Source organism: Perognathus longimembris, chromosome 3 (genome assembly GCF_023159225.1).
Source record: "Perognathus longimembris pacificus isolate PPM17 chromosome 3, ASM2315922v1, whole genome shotgun sequence".
Lineage (NCBI taxonomy): Eukaryota > Metazoa > Chordata > Mammalia > Rodentia > Heteromyidae > Perognathus > Perognathus longimembris.
Genome location: NC_063163.1, coordinates 96,366,554 through 96,385,624, shown reverse-complemented (window position 1 = coordinate 96,385,624; position 19,071 = coordinate 96,366,554). Strand labels below are relative to the sequence as shown.

Here is a 19,071-nt window from a genome sequence, read left to right as displayed (position 1 = left end):
TGGTCCCTCGGCCCTCCACCCTTGACAGCTCAGGCCACCCCTCACAGTCCCTACATAGGTGCACATACAGCCCTCCCCTTCCTGCCAATCTTTGACCTGATTGGCTCCTGTGCCTTTTTTAAGAGCGGGATCAACCTCAATAAATGAGCCTTTGCACTGACTTAAGCTCCCGGGCCATCTGTTTGTCCTCGGGTGAAGGAGGGCTGGGTGTGGGCGGTCTGCTGACCCTTTCCTCTTTTTGGCTCACCTGGTCGGGGTGTGTTTTCCCATCTCGCCCGCAGGTCAGGAGAGCGCGGGAGGCTAGAGACCCCCGACAAAAGTCACCAGCACTCAGTCAATTGGACTAGGACTATTTAGCTGTGCACAGTGTCTGCTCTCCACCATTGGGATGGTAAAGAACAGTAATGAGCCATCACAGGGCTGGGTTTTTAAAGGTAGAACCTATGCATTTTACAGCAGATGGTCATGTAGCACAGATGCAGGTGGTCAACACAGGGGGTAGAGCAAGTCACAAACAGGTTAAGCAAGCAGGTTACAGAAGCAGAATTTCGTAGTCAGGCTGACCTAATATCAACTTTACTTGAACAATTGTTCCCCTAAGCAACAATGAGCGGGCTAAAACAATCCAGTACTCAATCATAAGTGGACCAACCTGATAGTCGCCATGGCATTTCTATAACTACTACTACTATTATAATCTATTACTATGATCATTTTTACAATCATTACTATGTTTGTTACCTAGATACAGAGAGGAACAAGGGCTACACATATTTTTAAATGTCAAACTACAAGGAACTAGTCTCATGCATGAGGGCGTAGCCCAGCCCTCTAGCATGGAGTCACCAAAATGGAGTTATAGAAGCTAAAAGCAAACTCTAAGACAGTGAAAATTTATAAGCCCTATTGTTTCTAGGAGCTCAAGGGGCTACACTTTTCCTTGGTTCTCACAATAGCAGGGATAATAACCAAGGCAGAGTAGTAATAAAAACAGCTTGGTACTGGCAAGAATAGGCCTGATGACCAATTGAACAGAAGACCCAGAAATGAACCCACAGACCAATAGTAACCTAATATTTGACAAGGGAGCCAAAAACACAGGATGGAAAAAGACAGCCTCTTCCACAAATGGGGCTGGCGGAATTGGCTATACATGTGCAGATAACTGAAGCTAGAGTCTTATATATCACCCTGCACCAGAATCAATTCCATATGGACCAAAGACTTCAATGTACGACCAAATACCTTAAAAATATTACAGGAAGGTATAGAGGAAACATTAGGGCTTCTTGGCATGGGTGGAAACTTCCTAAATAAAGATCCAGAATCACAAAAAAATCAAAGAAATACTGGGCAAGTGGGATTGCATCAAACTTAAGAGTTTGTACATGGCAAAGGACATAGCTAGCAAGATAAACAGCTCACAAAATGGGAGATCTTTACTAGCTATGCATTAGACAAATACTTCATATCTAAAATATACTTGAGCTCAAAAAATTAACCCCCCTAAAAACAAATCCTTAAAGAAACAACCCAATTCATAAATGGGCTAAAGACTTAAAGAGAGACTTCTCAGAAGAAGAAGTAAGGATGGCCAATAGACACACGAACATTTCTGGTTATAAAAGAAATGCAAATCAAAAGAACATTGAGATTCCATCCCACCCAAGTTAGAATGGTCATTATCAAGAAAACTAACAACAGATGCTGGTAGTTGGTGGGAATGTAAACTTGTTCAATCACTCTGGAAAGCAGTACGGAGGTTCCTCAAAAAGACTAAACATAGAGCTTCCCTATGACCTAGCAATCCTATTCCTGGGCATTCATCCAACAGACCATAAACCAGGCCACACTAAAGCTACCAGGGCAGTCATGTTCACTGAAGCATTATTTACCACAGCCAAGATATGGAATAAGCCCAGATGCCCCTCAGTGGATGAGTGGATCAAGAAAATGTATATATACACAACTTAATTCTATCCTTTCATCAGAAACAATGACAACGGCCCATTCATAAGGAAACGGAAAGATATTAAGCAAAGTTAGCCAGGCCCCCAAAAAACAGGTTTCATGGTTACCCTCATTTGTTGTGACTAGAATGTGCCTATAAATCTACAGGTAAACACATTGGATGGTAACAGACAAAAAAAAATTATACTTGTGCATGATAAACAGGACTCTAAACATTTACATGGTAAGACCAAAGGAGGATATTTTTAGGAAAGGGATCACAAGGATTCAATAGCTATGTCCATGTGATCATATAAAATGATACTTATCAGAATGAACTCCAAGAAATGGAAACGAGATGTTTTATTTTACTGTGTGTGTGTGTGTGTGTGTGTGTTTTCTTTCTGTTTTCCCTCTTTTGTTGCTGTTTTTGCTTTCCATACCTTTTGTATGTAAGTGTATCTGATTTTGGGGAAAGTAAGGGAAGCACAGAAATGATGGGACAAAGGGTGAACTAATTCAGCAGTGATACTCACTAGACACTATATTGGAAATGAACTATACATGTTGTGTGAGAGAGCAAAAAAAATGGGAGAAAACAAGGGAAGAGGTAACTATTCAAGAAGAAATGTCTCTTTACCCTAATGTATATTTCCATAACCCCGGTGTACATCACCTTTACAACAGTTTTTTAACCCAAAAGCTAAACAAACAAACAAAAAAAAGTATGAGGGCAGAAAAATGGGGGTCTCCTGAAAGAGCTGTAGAAAACCCATTTAAAGGGAAGACTGAGGTAAGCACACTGTAGAACGAGGAGAACTCAACTGAATCCAATCGGGTTTCCTCTGCTCAGTTATGTAACTAGGCCCTCTAGAGAGGAGAGGGTAGGAGACACAGCAAGGGCAGAGGTAAATATTTGGAAGGTGGGGTAGAGCTCTGACCCCAGCTCACACACATGAACACCATGGGTGAGAGGAGTCGGCTTTTAAGAACAGTGCTAGGATGTCCAAGCGTGGAGTCCTCTCTCCTCTTTCCCACCCAACTCACTGATTCCACCCTTCTACTTCCCCTTCTATTTTCCCTGATCTTTTATTCTATTTCCCCTGCCTTTACCCCTGATCCCCAGCTAAACTCCTGCCCCCCTCCCCACCCTTTTTCCCTCCACTGCCTGTCTCCCTGCCATCCTCCATCCCATCTTTTGGACCTCTGTCCTTATCCCAGCCGCCTCCTCCTGCCTCAGACTCCTCCCCTAGCCTCTCTCTTCCTCCCCCCCCCTCCTCACCTCCACCTCCCTCCGCTGTCCCTTGCTGTTATGTGAGAATGGTCACCTGTCTGCTCCCTTCTTCCCGCCTCCCTCCCTCATCACCTCCCAATCCCGCCCATTCCACCAAGATCTCGCGAGATCTCAAGTGAGCGCTCGCAAACTGCTGAGCCATCCTTGGGTTCCTCGGGCGACGGCAGCCATAGCCGAGGCGCGGTGGGGAAGACACGGTAAATTCAAGCCGCGTCCTCCCCTGGCCCGCAGGGACGCCCTCGTCTCCTTCCCGGTGCCCACCCCGCCCTGGGTTCCCAGTTTTCCACCCGAAAGTGGGCTGTGGCCTTGTGGGGTGAAGCCAAGTGCACCCACGGCCCACGTGAGCCGGCGGCCCGGCCCTGGGAAGGCGGCCACGGCCAGGGGTGTTGGAGCCAGGGGTGTTGGATGCCGTCCCTCAGAGATCCGAGGCCTCCGGGCGGGATGGGGTGCTGTCCTCTGTGGGCAGGGTATGGGTTTGAAACGGGGTGTCTCTCTTGGGGACCCTGCCTCTGTACAGGCTTGGGGGTGGAGGCCGCCCTCAGAGGCTCGGGAGCAAGGAGCGGGGAGAAGTGACACGGGACGGGACAGGGGTCAGCGACCCTTACGGGAGGGTCACTTGTCACCAGGTCAAGTCTGTCACTCACATGGACCTCAAACTCAGCGAAGAGAAGCAGGTGCTGAGATAGGGAGATTAAGAGGAAACTTGGGCTCGGTGTGGTGTAGGGCTTGGAGAGATGGAGGGTCATCTTGTCACTTTTGTGTTCAGCCAGATGCTCATCCTCTTGCTGGCAGAGGATGTGCCAGCTGTGTTTTTGTCATCACTGCGTTCAGAATGGAATACACAACAAAGGCGAGGACTCCCCTGCTCTTGCCATAGCAATGACCTTGGCCCTGACTTGGTCCCTTCGAAGGGTGGTAAAAGAGGGAGTTGCTTATGCTTGTTCCCTGCATGTTTCTTCAGCATTCACTTCAGAGCAGATTCATCAAGAAGATCATGTGTGACCCACCAAGACTCCTGGAGCTGGCTGAGCAGAGCCTGCTGAAGGATGAGGCCTTGGCCATCGCTGCTCTGGAGGAGCTGCCTGTGGAGCTCTTTCCACCTCTGTTCATGGCAGCCTATGCAGGGAGACACAGTGAAACCCTGAAGGCAATGGTGCAGGCCTGGCCCTTTGCCTGCCTCCCTCTGGGGGCTCTCATGAAGGAATGGCAGCCTCACCAGGAGACTTTCCAAGCTGTGCTCAGAGGGCTGGATGCACTCCTTGCTAAGAAGGTTCGCCCCAGGTGAGGAAGACTCAACCAAAATCCTGGGAATACTAGAAGCCTGAAGGAGACATAGCTGGGAATGGGGGCATGGTGAACAGTGGCTTTGCTGATGAGGAAGTTGTTGCTGGTGGCTTAGAATGGGCCACCAGATGTGCTCAGGTGATGAAAAACATGTGCCTAGTGGTATTAAAGGTATGAGAAGCAGAGGCTGGGGTTACATTTCAGTAGTAGAGACCTTATCTAGCACTTGTGAGGCCCTGCTCAAGCCCCAGAACCACAAAATGAGTCTCTGCCTCATTCTGAGACTTCCACTCTTTGAGTTAATCACCTATTTCTCCCTTAGGCAGTGGAGACTGCAAGTGCTGGATTTACGCCAGAAAACTCATCAGAATTTATGCACTCTGTTGTCTAGAACAAGAAATGAGCTGTGCTCATTGTCAGAGGCCACCCAGCCCTTGAAGAAGAAGCAAAAAATGGGCGGCTCCAGAATGGGGCCAAAACAGCCCTTGGCTTCTGTGCAGGTGCTCATTGACCTGAATTTCAATAGAGGCAGCCATGATGAATTTCTGTTCTCTCTCATTGAGAAGGTCAAGCAGAGGAAAGGTTTACTACGCCTGTGCTGTAAGAAGCTGAGAATATGTGCAGTGCCTATGCAAAATATTAAGATGATCCTGAAAATGGTGCAGCTGGACTCTGTTCAGGATTTGGAAGTGACCTTTACCTGGAAATTGTCAACTTTGGGGAAGTTTGCTTCTCATCTTGGCCAGATGGGTAATCTTCGCAGACTCCTCTTATCCCACATCCAAACATCTCCCTGTACTTCCTCAGAGGAGGAGCAGTGTGTCAGCCAGTTAAGCACTCAGTTTCTCAGTCTGCGTCACCTCCAGGAGCTGCATTTGGACTCGATCTCCTTTCTTCAAGGCCACCTGCACCACATGCTCAGGTGAGGGACGGCAAGTGTCTGTAGACCAGAGCACTTTTGTTCATTGTGCCAAACACAAATCAGTGTGTCTCTGGACAGCAACAAATTGTCTTGTTCTTAACTACCCAAATGAAGGTCAGATGTTGTCAATTTTCTGCTGCCCAAAATGTAATGGCATGGAATGGGTATAATCTCTAAGTTATGAAGGAGTTTACTTTGCCTCACAGTTCTGGCCCAAGGCAAATGGGTTGCATCCTGTGATAGCCTTCTTGCTGGCAGAATCCTAAAGCAATGCAGTATGTCATGGCAAGAGACTGGGTAGGCTCAAATGTAACCACATCTGACACACACCCATAATCCCAACATTTTAGAATCTTGGCAGGAGGATCTTGTCTTTGAAGCCAGCCTGGGCTACAAAGTGAGACTCTTTCAAAAAGCTCCATCCCCCACAAAAGAAAGAAAGGAAGTAGGTAAGGGAAGAAGAAAAACTAGAGAGAGTGAGAGCTAGAGAGTGTGTGTATATGTACAAGAGGCATGAGAGCATATAACCTAGCCAAACTCATTTTTAAAGTGGATTTATTATTGAGACAGTCCATCATTGACATGTTCAAATGATTGGATTAATCTATTCCTGATAGTATAGCGCAAATCATCTCTTAAAGGTGCTTCTTTAATACCTCATAATTCAATTTCAACGTGAATTTTGGGAGGAATGGACCATATTCAGAGTTATAAATTAGAATAGATATTGTTGTGATGGTCAATGTTTACTTAGAAAGTTATTTAATGGAAGATTTGGGTTTGGGGCGATTGGCTCTGGGAAATACTCATTAGGAAGTGAGTCTAAGTTAAGATGTCAAAAAACAGTTATATGAGGAGGACATTGAAAAGGAGAGCCCAGGGGCTGGGGATATAGCCTAGTGGCAAGAGTGCCTGCCTCGGATACACGAGGCCCTAGGTTCGATTCCCCAGCACCACATATACAGAAAACGGCCAGAAGCGGCGCTGTGGCTCAAGTGGCAGAGTGCTAGCCTTGAGCGGGAAGAAGCCAGGGACAGTGCTCAGGCCCTGAGTCCAAGGCCCAGGACTGGCCAAAAAAAAAAAAAAAAGAAAAGGAGAGCCCAATTAACATTGGATTTTAGGTAGTAAACTCTGCACTAAACTAAGTTTCTCAGCTTGAGCTGCTTTAAACCTGATTCACATTTCCTATCTGCAATGACCTGTTGGAACTCCAGGAATATATGGAAAAGTGCATCACTGTGGAGATGAGAGGGAAGGAGTAGAAGTGAGAAATTGTGCACACTGATAGGTGGTTTGCTGATAACACAGGACCTTGTGGTTCTTTCAGGCCCCTCCAGGCTGGCAGCCCCCTCTGGATGTTGCTGACCTTGCTTAAGTTTATTCTTTATGAATGTTTCCCAGTAACTTTATTGACTTGGGCTACAGGATGGCTGGAAGACTGAACTCAAAGTATTTTCTTTTTGTTATCTCTTTAAAAAATTAATTTTCCCTCATTAGTTAATTTGAAAGAGTTTTGTTCCTCTGAAACCAAAATTCACTAATGCCCTTCCTTATTTGAGACATGGGTTCAGACTCTTCTGAATATGTCCTGTTGTCTTTGTTTAGTGCTCATAGCACCTAAGAGGTGTATGTTTTCCATTGCTACCAGATAAGCAGAGAGTGAGATTTCATTTGTTTGACCCAGTCACACAGCAATGGTAAACTGAAGGACCTATCTCACTTAGCCTTGTAATATGGCATCTTGGAGGCTGACTTTCAGGAAGACTTTTGATTTTTCCCTGTCCTCCCCTTGAGTCCTTTCCAACCCCTGCCATTTACTACTGCCAGTCTCCAGCACTAATTGTTCTGTCTCTCCTCAGGTGTTTGAAGAGCTCCTTGAAGATTCTCTCACTCACCAATTGCTTGCTTCTAGAATCAGACTTGATAAACTTGTCCCAGTGCCCCAGTGTCAGTCAGCTAAAGGAACTGCGTCTAAGCAAGGTCAATCTGAGACCCTCTGAGCTTTGCTAGACAGTCTCTCCCATTATACAGGATCCCTATTTTAATAGCATCCTGCCTACCCTGAACCACTTCTTCCAGCTCCCAAGCTTCAGCTTCTATGGGCATCCTAACTCCATAGCTGTGCTGGGGAACCTCCTGTACTATACCATTGGGCTGATCAACCTAAGCCAAATGCTGTATCCTGCCCCAGTGGGAAGTTATGAGGATATTCTTATAGAACTAGAAATATGGATTTTCAGAGGAGAATTTATTATAGGGAGGTATATGTGGGAGTTGTCCCGGCACAAATGGTTGTAAAGAAATGGCCATAAATTAAAAGAACTTTAAACCACTTGATGTACTGTGATATAAGAGCCTTCTTCAGTTTAGACCTTGTTGTGGGGCTTTTGGAGTGGTAGGTTTAGTAAAATAATTTCCCCAGACAGGAGAATACGAGAAATGAAAGTTTATTAGTATATCATTAAAGAAAAACCATAGGCAGCTAAGCAGTACTGCTGTGTTGCTGCTGCTGCTATACCAGAGAGGGTTGGAGACAAGCTTTTATGGGGTAACTGGATTTTATTTCATGTGCTTTACTTATTGGCTGTTTTTTTTCTCAAGCATGATTTGAATTAAGTATGAACAGAAATGTTTCATAAGCTTGGCTTTTACTTCTGCATTTCATCTGTCCCATCCCACCTAGCCTTGGATATTTTCTTGTATGTAATGTCTCCTTAAAGAAGGACTGCCCTCCACATTCCTCCCTGATAGAACAACGAAGTCAATCCTGGTTCAATGTGGTATATTGTTGTAACTGTTTGAGCCAGGTAGAGTTGTAGAGATATCCCTGCTTTTTCATTGGTATTCTGGCAGAGTATCATGGAACAGTCCCTGAAGACATTGTTGCGTCTAATTGAATATAACAGGACTGAAAAACACTGGAGGGTGAGATTGTAGAGGATGGAACCCACACTGTAGCATCATCTGTAATTTTATGACCAGGAGGCAAGAAGAAACAAATCTGGTTCAGAGGTTAATAAAGCAAGGTCCAGTGGTAAAAAGAGTAAAAATAGATGGGGCTAGGAATGTGGCTTAACGGTAGAGTGCTTGCCTAGCATTCATGAAGCTCTGGGTTTGATTCCTCAGCACCACATAAAGAGAAAAGGCCGGAAGTGGTGCTGTGGTTCAAGTGGTAGAGTGTTAGCTTTGAGCAAAAGGAAGCCAGGGACAGTGCCCAGGCCCTAAGTTCAAGCCCTAGGACCGGTCAAAAAAAAAAAAAAGAGTAAAATAGACAAGAGGTCCCAGGAAACCAAGGTAACCAATGACCAAGTATTTTCTCATAAGAGCCATCCTTGGATGGTTCATTTTCTTTTCTTTTTTTGCCAGTCCTGGGGCTTGGACTCAGGGCCTGAGCACTGTCCCTGGCTTCTTTTTGCTCAAGGCTAGCACTCTGCCACTTGAGCCATAGCTTCACTTCTGGCCGTTTTTTGTATATGCAGTGCTGGGGAATTGAACCCAGGGCTTCATGTATTCAAGGCAAGCACTCTTGCCACTAGGCCATATCCCCAGCCCTGGATGGTTCATTTTCTAAGTTGAGAAAGTTGGTGGGTTAATTTATGAATGTTAGTTTGAACTTGTTCTGATCTATTAATTCAGAAGCAGCAGTCTTCCCCTTGGGTGGCAATGAATGTATCCAAGGTCCATCTGTTCTTTAAGACTACCATTCCTAAAGAATTGATTTATTTTGAAGGTCAAACTAGGGCATCTAAAACATTGGCTATTTCAAGTAACATGTTTTTATAGATTAGGGAAGATGAAATGCTTTTTTCCATTTTTGTCCCTGTACCTAATTGTAAGGTCCACCCTGGGAGGGCTCCATGCAGATGCCCCTCACCTGGTTAAGTCTCCACCCAGCTACCTGGGTAACTGGCATCCCAAGAGGCAGTTACTTCCCTCTTCCCTGAGGTCACATCCTAATCCACCTGGCCACACCTCCCTGCCCCTGCCCTAGATAAGGCAGGGTTCAGTGGGGGTCACCCCTTCTCTTGGGCCATGCATCCCCTTAGCCACAGGCCAGCAGTTCAGTAATAAACTTTTCTTTCCCACCTGAATACCACGCAGCATTCTCCCTTATCGGCTACCTACTTTAATAACTCTTACATATGGTGCCGTGACTTGGAGGATTAGGGTGTGACCTCAAGGGAAGGGGATAGTAACTGCCTCCAGGTGTAATGGCCAGATTTTTTTTTTTTTTTTTTTTTTTTTTTTTTTTTGGCCAGTCCTGGGCCTTGGACTCCGGGCCTGAGCACTGTCCCTGGCTTCTTTCCGCTCAAGGCTAGCACTCCGCCACTTGAGCCACAGCGCCGTTTCTGGCCGTTTTCTGTATATGTGGTGCTGGGGAATCGAACCTAGGGCCTCGTGTATCCGAGGCAGGCACTCTTGCCACTAGGCTATATCCCCAGCCCACTAATGGCCAGATTTTTAAGGCCCCCAAAGACAACCATCAGAGTCCAGAGTCAAAGCCAAACCGCAAGGGTCGTTTATTACGAGTTCAAACCCGTTCCCCCTGCACACTCATTGCCAGTGATGCTGAGAGGCCCCAAGCACAATTCCAGCACAGCTTTTATAGACAAGTACAGGGAAGATGAGGAAGACCCCTGGTTACAAGTACATGATTGGTTGACATTTGCCCTAGTTTACAGGTTGTCTCAGGATTGGCCTGGGTCTTCCCGCCAAAGCATGGGTCAGATGGCCTTAACCCTGGGGGTGGGCCTCCAGGAGTGGTCACGTAGCCACATTCCTGGAGCCAGGCGGTTCCTATCTCCTTTGTCCAGGTCCGGGCTGGGGTCTGAGAGCTGACACTTAGTTATGTCCAACCTTGAGTGGGCTCCGGGCGCGGACAATTAATCACGTCCCGGCACCAGATAATGCCCAGAGTCAGGTAGTACAGAGTTCACAGAAGGGGTGTGTGTGGGGGGGGGGGGCATGTGGTTACAGAGTAGCTATCCACTTCCCCATGGGTTAGCAAGCAAAGGTACAGAAGCAAAATAGCTGTTAGGGGCATAATGGTCACAATTTTATTCTCTACGCTCTTCACAGGTATGCCTGTTACACAGGTAACTGGGTGGAGACTTAACCAGGTGGGGGGTATCTGCATGGAGCCCTCCTTGGGTGGACCTTACACTAATGTAATCTTGAGGCCTATTAACAGTAGTAGAATTGGATAGATCTCCTGTTTCTAAGGCTGTTAATGTTCATACATAAAGAAGTGCATTTGGGACGCAATAGAAAAAGCAGGTGATAGAAAGGCAATGGTGGAAGTTTCTGTCCATTTGGAAGGACAGACATGGAATTTAGCATCAGGTAACCATGCTTATGAACGATTTACTTTTAATTTTTTTATTTATGTTTTTGTGCCAGTACTGGGGGCTTGAACTCAGAGCCTGGGCTCTTGGTTGGCTTTTATGCTCAAGGCTGGCTCTACCACTTGAACCACACCTCCATTTTTGGCTTTTTTTTCTGGTTAATTGGAGGTAAGAGTCTTAGCAGGACTTTGCTGCCCAGATCTTAGCCTCCTGATTCACTAGTGATGTGAGCCACCAGCATCTGGCATGAGCCATTTCTTTACAACTAAAAGCCTCTTGGCTTTACTTTTAGAAAGGATGTCACAGATGACTCCATTTGGAATCTGACAACATCCTCGAACTGTTATGTCTTCCAGTGAGAACAGCCCCTCCCAGTTTCCTTTTTACCTTTTCAGTGAAACCAGTAATCACTTGACTGTCAGTCACTAGACTGTGAGTCAGCAAAGGACCCCAGACCCTGAGATCACTTCCTGAATTGCCCTGGTCACTTTCCCTTGGACACTGAGAGGTTCATGTAAGAGTTATTAAAGTAGGTAACCAATAAAGGAGAATGCCACGCGGCATTCAGGCAGGAGAGAAAAGTTTATTACTGAAGTGCTAACCTGTGGCTAGGGTGACATGGCCAGAGAGAAGGGGCGACTCCCACCTGGCCTTGCCTTATCTAGGGCAGGGGCAGGGAGGTGTGGCCAGGTGGATTAGGATGTGGCCTCAGGGAAGGGGGAAATAATTGCCTCTTGGTATGCTGGTTACCCAGGTAGCTGGGTGGAGACTTAACCAGGTGAGGGGCATCTTTGTGGAAGACCTTACAGTTCCCAGGCAGCGAAGGGGAACTTCCCTGGATAGGGTGGGGGGGGGGGGGAGATCTTAGTGAAGATGGAGTCGGCTTCTGTTCTCTTTAACTAATCTGAAATGGAGTCAATCTGACACCCCTCAACAGCCAGTGATGGCGCTGATCTAATCTGACCTCCATATTACATGGAAAAGTACAAATTTAAGGCAGTGTTAGTTATTTAACTTATTTTACTTAAAAAAATAATCCCAGTGATTGTTAAGGGGCTAAGAAAATCAATTTTCCATAAAGCAGAATTATAACTACTAAGAAAATTAAGTTTTTAATTTTTTGCACTTATTTTTAAGAAAACTTTAGTGTGTACTAATGATGAAATAAAAGCTTTAATTATCCTGTTATGTTTTGTACAGCTGAGTAGACAGATTTTTAACTCTCAATGTAAACCTTGTAATTTGATATTAGTGTATTTCATTCTCTTAAAACACTTTATCATGTTAAGAGTGTGATACCAAACAGCTTCAGTCATGGTATAGAACCAAATTATAGCTAATTTTCTTTAAAAGTTCTTCAAAATCCCAAGAAATGACAGAGCACTGTTGGCTTACACCTGTAAACTAGCTACTCAGGAGACTGAGATCTGAAGAACGTGGTTTCAAGCCAGTCTGGGGAGACAAGACCAAGAGACCTTTATCTCTAATTAACTACCAAAAATGCTGAATTGGTGCTGTGGCTCAAGTGGTAGAGCACTATTCTTCAACATGAAAGTTCAGGGACAATGCCTAGACCCTAGTTCAAGCCCCAAAATTTGGACATGCACACCCACTCTTAATGAAGTTATTTTAATATAATCTCATATTTTATTGATTTATTTTGCCATGAAATTGTTGTGTTGTGCCAAGTCGCGAAACGACCACCAAGAAGGCCACCGAGACTCAGATGTTCCGAAATGCAAAAGCAAGGCAAGGCTTTATTTAAGCGAGCTGCAACTCGGGCCACATCCTACCCACCAACACAGCGGAGGTTAGGAGGAAGCCCCGAGCTTATAAAGGCAAAAAACAAAGTTACAACAATCAGGTGTTCAAGCAAGATTAGGACACAGGTACAAATCTGATTGCCTCAGGGCTCGAGGCATTCTGGGGGCAGTTAGAGTTAAGCATTCCCAGCAGTTAGAGTTCTAGACCGACTGGGTCCTAATGGGCTTGTCCTGGGTTTGCTCACAGGGCCTGCTTATCTCAGGTTCGCGTGGTAAAGTGGGGTTCGCGTGGTAAAGTGGGGCCTGACTTCAAAGTCTGGCACTTGATTTCCCCCTTTTTCTCTTTGGTACCTTGGGAGCCAATCATGGCTCCATTCTGTCCATTTCAATGGCTTGCATGTCTAGGGGATGATATAGAGATAAGGCATGGGCCAATAGGGCCCAAAGTAGTAACCAAAGGGCCTGTCACCATTTCTAACAAGTACAGTTTCTGTACCTCTGTTTTGCATGCCTCTAGTTTATCCTGCCTCATCTTCCCAAAAACAACTCTGGTCCCTTGATTTTAAAGGGGGGCTGATGGGTGAAGATCATCCATCTTCTGTAGCTTCTTCAGGCTGACTCAGGGGCGTTGACCTTACCTAGCCAGGAACCTATAACCTTACCAAGGGACTGCAGGATTACTGCAAACTGAAAATTAACTTTCAGCTATACAGACTTGCCATTAGCTGTATAGTGTTTAGTATCCAAATGTAAGCAACAAAATACATAAACTTCTCAGCTGTGCTCTAAGGGTCGGGTGGCTATACCTGTATTCCTGAGCAAGCCCAAAACTACCTAAAATAAGGGGGTCACCTCACTTTGGAGTGAGCTGCCAAAATAACATCAACACTAGCCAGGGTAGTAAGGAAAGAAGGCAAAAAGAAAATTATAACAATGTTCAGTTTAACTTTCTTTTCTTGAGGCGAAGGCGAAGTGGCTGAGTCGGGTGCTTAGAGACCCTCCCATGTTCCACCACGGTAGTCGTCGTCCAGGGCAAAGGGGTCAGCTGGCCTGGCATGGAAACAATGAACCCAAGTGGCGATGCCATCTAGGGTTCCTTCCACCGTGGTTCTAAGGATTTCAGTCCCCTGGTCTGAATAAATGGAGGGTAGGGACAGAAGCAGAATCATATAATGCCTTAAGTTGGGGTCACATATTCTTGTGCACAAGCTGCAAATAATCGAGTTTACACAAAAATTCAGCATCATCCAAATCAGCCAGCAATTCAGTCTGAAGGCTAGGGATAATGGGTGGGGGGGTACCCGTACATTATTTCAAAAGGAGTAAAGCCAAGCTGATAGGGAGAATTTCTTACTCTTAAGCAGAGCAAAAGGAAGGAGTGACACCCAGTCTGCACCAGTCTCGAAGGCCAGTTTAGTTAAGGTCTCTTTTAGAGTCCGATTCATTCTCTATCTGTCCTGATCTCTGGGGTCTATAAGCACAATGCAATTTCCAATCCATCCCCAGTGCAGCGGCTATTCCCTGACTTACTTTTGAGACAAAAACCGGTCTGTTGTCCCACCCAGTGGTGGATGGGAAGCCATACCTGGGTAGGATTTCTTCCAGGATCTTAGCCACTACATTCGCAGTCTCATGCTTTGTTGGATAGGCTTCCACCCATCCTGAAAAGGTGTCTACAAAAACTAGCAAATATTTGAATCCAAATTTTCCAGGTTTAATTTCTGTGAAATCTACTTCCCAATACACGCCTGGCCTATCCCCATGGAGGCAAGCTCCTTTAGTCATGCTTTGTTCCTCTTTTCTTGCTCGATTCCACATTCTTTGTCCTTCCTTTCCTGTCTTTGTTCTCCTATTTCTCTCTCATTATAAACCTTTTCCGCCACTGCTACTAGATCCCTAATAGATTTTTCACCGAGCCTGTCTAGAGCCTGCAACTTTCACTTTATGTCCGGTGTGGCTTGATTTACGTAGGCAAACATAATTATCTGAGCAGATTCCTGGGTCTCAAGATCATACGGGGTGTATTGACTAAAAGCTTCCACAAGCCACTCAAGGTATGCTGCCGGACTTTCACTTTTTCCCTGCCTAATATCATAAACTTTGGCCATATTAGTAGGTCGGTGAGCCGCCGCCTTGAGACCTGCCAGCAGAGTCTGGCGATAGACAAGGAGCCACTCCCTACCTTCAGCCATATTGTAGTCCCATGCTGGTCGGGTCTCAGGAAAATAGGTGTCAATCAAGGCAGGATTCGTGATGGGCGTTCTGTTGGGGCCGGGGATAAGTCTCCGGGCCGCTTCTTGTTACGACCTCTCTCCTCAGTGGTGAAAAGGACCTGTAAAAGCTGACTACAATCATCCCACGTGGGCTGGTGAGTGAAAAGTATAGTTTCAAACAAGCGAATTAAGTCCCGAGGTTTCTCAGAAAAGGGGGCATTTTGGGCATGCCAATTGTAAAGATCACTAGTAGCAAATGGCCAGTATTGGAATTGTTGTCGACCATCTGCATCCACAGGACTTATAGGGCGTAGGGAAAGGGCAACAGAATTATGAAGAGATGTAATTCTTCGGCGCCGGCGAGTTGATTGAGCGGGGCCCTCCGGGGTGGAGGGCACAGCTGAAACATCTTCCTCAGAGTCCTCTTGGAGAGTTAACTGGTGTGGGGAGTATGGAGGGGGAAGCATTTCCTTCTCTGTGCTTCCTCCCTGAAGGACAGGTGGATATAATTTCTTCTCTCCCCTCTTAGTTTCTCTCTTGTCACCCTGTGTCTTTTGAGTGAATATTGGGGTAGGGGAAGGAGTGGAGGAGTTGGTAAGAAAGGCCAAACCCAAGCTGGAGTGTCCCTGTCAACGAGTTCCCTTCAGGTGTCTATATAAGGAATCTGGTCTAGATAGCCTGAACGAGGGGCTTTGATTAGGCTTTGTAAAGTACTGATCTTAATTATGTCAAAGCTCCCCTCATGTGGCCAATTAGCTCTCTCAAGGGTGGGCCATTCTGACTTGCACAGGGTGATATTTTTCCTCCTTAAGGGCCACACTCGGTTTTGAGCTATCTCCTTGATCTCCCTCCAGTGAGCTAAAGTCAGATCTAGGGGGCTAGATGGAGGTCCCCATGATAGAACGTTACCCATAGCTTTGATCAGATGTTTAGTCCAAAAGGTTACAAAATAAGAGAAACCAAAACAATTAATACAAAAGGAAAAAAAACATAGGCAAGAACAAGAACAAGAAAAGGAGATTTCCCAAGTTGGCCCACACATCCTCCTGCAAGGGTGCAGAAAGAGTGAACTCAAGTTGAAAGCAGGGCTCCAGAGGTCCCCCTTCAAAGGTGGGGAGTCTGGGGCATCCCCCAGTCTCCCCAGGATTGCCAAGTAAGCGCATCTGCTTCGACAACCCCTTCAAGAAATAAGCAAAAGCAAAACAGACAAACAGACACATTACAAGACAAATGAGGCTGTTTTCTTACCTTCGGAGTCTGGGGTCTCGGGGGTTTCTGGGGCTATCCCGGATGAAACCCCAAATGTTGTTCCAAGTCGCGAAACCACCACCAAGAAGGCCACTGAGACTCAGACGTTCCGAAATGCAAAAGCAAGGCAAGGCTTTTTTAAGTGAGCTGCAACTCGGGCCACGTCCTACCCACTGACACAGTGGAGGTTATGAGGAAGCCCCGAGCTGTGATTACACAGGGCTTATAAAGGCAAAAAAACAAAGTTACAACCATCAGGTGTTCAAGCAAGCAAGATTAGGACACAGGTACAAATCTGATTGCCTCAGGGCTCGAGGCATTCTGGGGGCAGTTAGAGTTAAGCATTCCCAGCAATTAGAGTTCTAGACCGACTGGGCCTTAATGGGCTTGTCCTGGGTTTGCTCACAGGGCCTGCTTATCTCAGGTTCGCGTGGTAAAGTGGGGTTCACGTGGTAAAGTGGGGCCTGACTTCAAAGTCTGGCACTTCAGTTGCAACCTGCCATGGATGCTGCAACCAGCTGCAACTGGGGACAAGGTAGTAACAGAGACCAGACCATGGAATTGAGATTTGGGATACCAGGAGTCTGTTCTAGGGAGTACAGCTGACTCCATCTTGTCTAGGGAAACAGGGTAGAAAATGTTGGGGGGGGGGAGAGCTGACTCCATCTTGATTATTAGGTCAACCTGCCCTCAGAATTCTGCTTCTGTAAATGGCTTGTTCAACTTGTTTGTTGCTTGCTCTACCCTCTGTGTCAACCCCTTACATCTGTGTTACACTTTTACCCTTATAAACCCCAGCTCGAGGACTGTTAGTGGTCACAGTGTCAGCGCCTGAGCCTGCACCATGTCCCTGGCTGGTCAGCCCGCTTTTCACTGTCGCAGTTTCAGCTCCCGAGTCTGCTGCTTCCCTGGTTGGTCAGCTCGCTTTTTGCTTCCCCAATAAACCCATCTTTTTGCTTGAGACTGTCTCTGAGTGGTAGACTCTTGCAGGGACGGGGAATCCCCTCCCTCAAACCCCTTAACAGAGACCTGTAACCTTCCACCAGCTTCAGAACCTAAGGTTCCATTAACCTACGTTTTTATTGCATTTCATGTAGGGAAGTATGTGCTGAAAGTAAGGTACAAGCATCAACAAGTGACAATATTTTGCATACAAATGGTAGATGACTTCCTCATCTTGGGGAAATAAAGCTAAACAGTAAACAGTTTACACTTTGCATAAACATTAGTCTACCCCCAGGGTCCCAGGCAGTTTAGGGTTGAATTACCCACACCGAGGATAGAAAGATGAATTCCTGTTAAGCAAGGACTGATAGACCTTTCCAGGAAATGCAGAGTTCTGAGAGTATGTTAGGAGAAGGCCTTCCAAACTCCCAATCCTCACAGATTGGCTTTTCAGGCTGTCGCATCTGTCCTGCTATAGAAGCAGTTAGACTTGTATTTAGATTCAGAAGTTAGGAGTAGGTTGGGGATGCCATGCAGGACAATCTATCCAAAAGTAATGGAGATGTCAAACTGTGGGGTTGATCATATGGTCATTGGGCAGCTGGCTGAATTGGCCAGAGAGCAAGAGGGCTCCCCAGCCTACCATCCCCTGCCTTCTCCATGCCACCCATTGCCTCTCTCATGCTACTTACCTAGACTGCCTCTCCTTAAGCCTCCCAGAGAAGCATCTGGGGAAAAGGACACATCAAGGTAAGGGAATAGGGCTCCACTTGCATATTATCCAAATGATAGGAATTTCTTCTGCTGTTTATAGTGAGAGAGCAACACAGCAGACAGAGATTGCTATGGCTGTACCCCTGGAGCAGGCAACACCTACTTAGTATTGCAGCTCAGTGGGTACATACTGCCTGCTATAATGGGGTCCGAAGGAGGAGATTCCCCGTCCCTCCAAGAGTCCACCACTCAGAGACAGTCTCAAGCAAAAAGATGAAAAAGATTAATTTATTGGGGAAGTAAAAAGTAAACGGACTGGCAAGGGTCACAGCCCAGACTCCGTAGCGGGGACTTTGCGCCATGGGCCAGGCTTGGGGTTGGGTTAAAAAGGCAAACCACCACATGGTCAAGCTTGCCACACGCAGGTGGCTAATGGGGTTACAATCTGTCTCATAGCAACTGTTTGAACCAACCTATCATTCTAGTTAGAATTGGTGTACAGATTTGGCAGGCATGATGCAGGAGGATATGCCTACTCATGGGAGGGCACAGGTTTAACCTTGAATGTTCTAGAACTCAATTGGTCAAGCAGTTTACACAATCTTATCACAGTGAAGGGGAACTTCCCAGGATTCTGAGCAGACAGGGCATACTCCCAACCCTGAGGCTCAGGGGCGGGGGAGATCTTAGTGAAGTTGGAGTTAGCTTCTGCTCTCTTTAATCTGGGATGGAGTCAATCTGACACCCCTCAACAGCCAATGATGGCACTGGCCAGATCTGACCTCCATATTATACCTCTAGTTGCTGCTGCTGTAGGCTTCTTGTGTTCTTTACCTTAGGAATTTGAAGAATGAAGTCTAGGACAATGGAGGATATGTTTATTAAAAAGAGAAGTATCTAGATCAAAGGCTTCTACTGGCATCTGTCCTGTGTGTCCTTAATGTGTTCTCTGGGTGGCTTTGAGGCTAGAGGTTTTTGTTTTGTTTTGTTTTTTGCCAGTCCTGGGCCTTGGACTCAGGGCCTGAGCACTGTCCCTGGCTTCATTTTGCTCAAGGGTAGCACTCTGCCACCTGAGCCACAGCACCACTTCTGTATGTTTTATATATATGTGGTACTGGGGAATCGAACCCAGGGCTTCATGTATACAGGGCAAGCACTCTTGCCACTAGGCCATATTCCCAGCCCATAGGCTAAAGGTTCTTATAGCCTAAACTATGTTCTCATTAGTTGCTCTTAGTTGTTTGGAAAGGTGATAGTGTGAGAAAAAGCAATCTTTTCTGTCAAACCAAAGTGCCTCCATCTTGTAGCTGTTAGGAAAATGGAGGAAAAAGAAAGGGACAGGCTGGACTCCCCATCTCGACAGGCAAGGACTGTTTATTGAGGCACATCAGCA

At 46.2% G+C, this 19,071-nt stretch overlaps 1 pseudogene; it reads left to right on the top strand.

Moving 5' to 3' along the window:
• Window positions 1-4,193: 4,193 nt before the first annotated feature.
• Window positions 4,194-19,071, top strand: part of LOC125347760 — a 31,858-nt pseudogene continuing 16,980 nt past the window's right edge.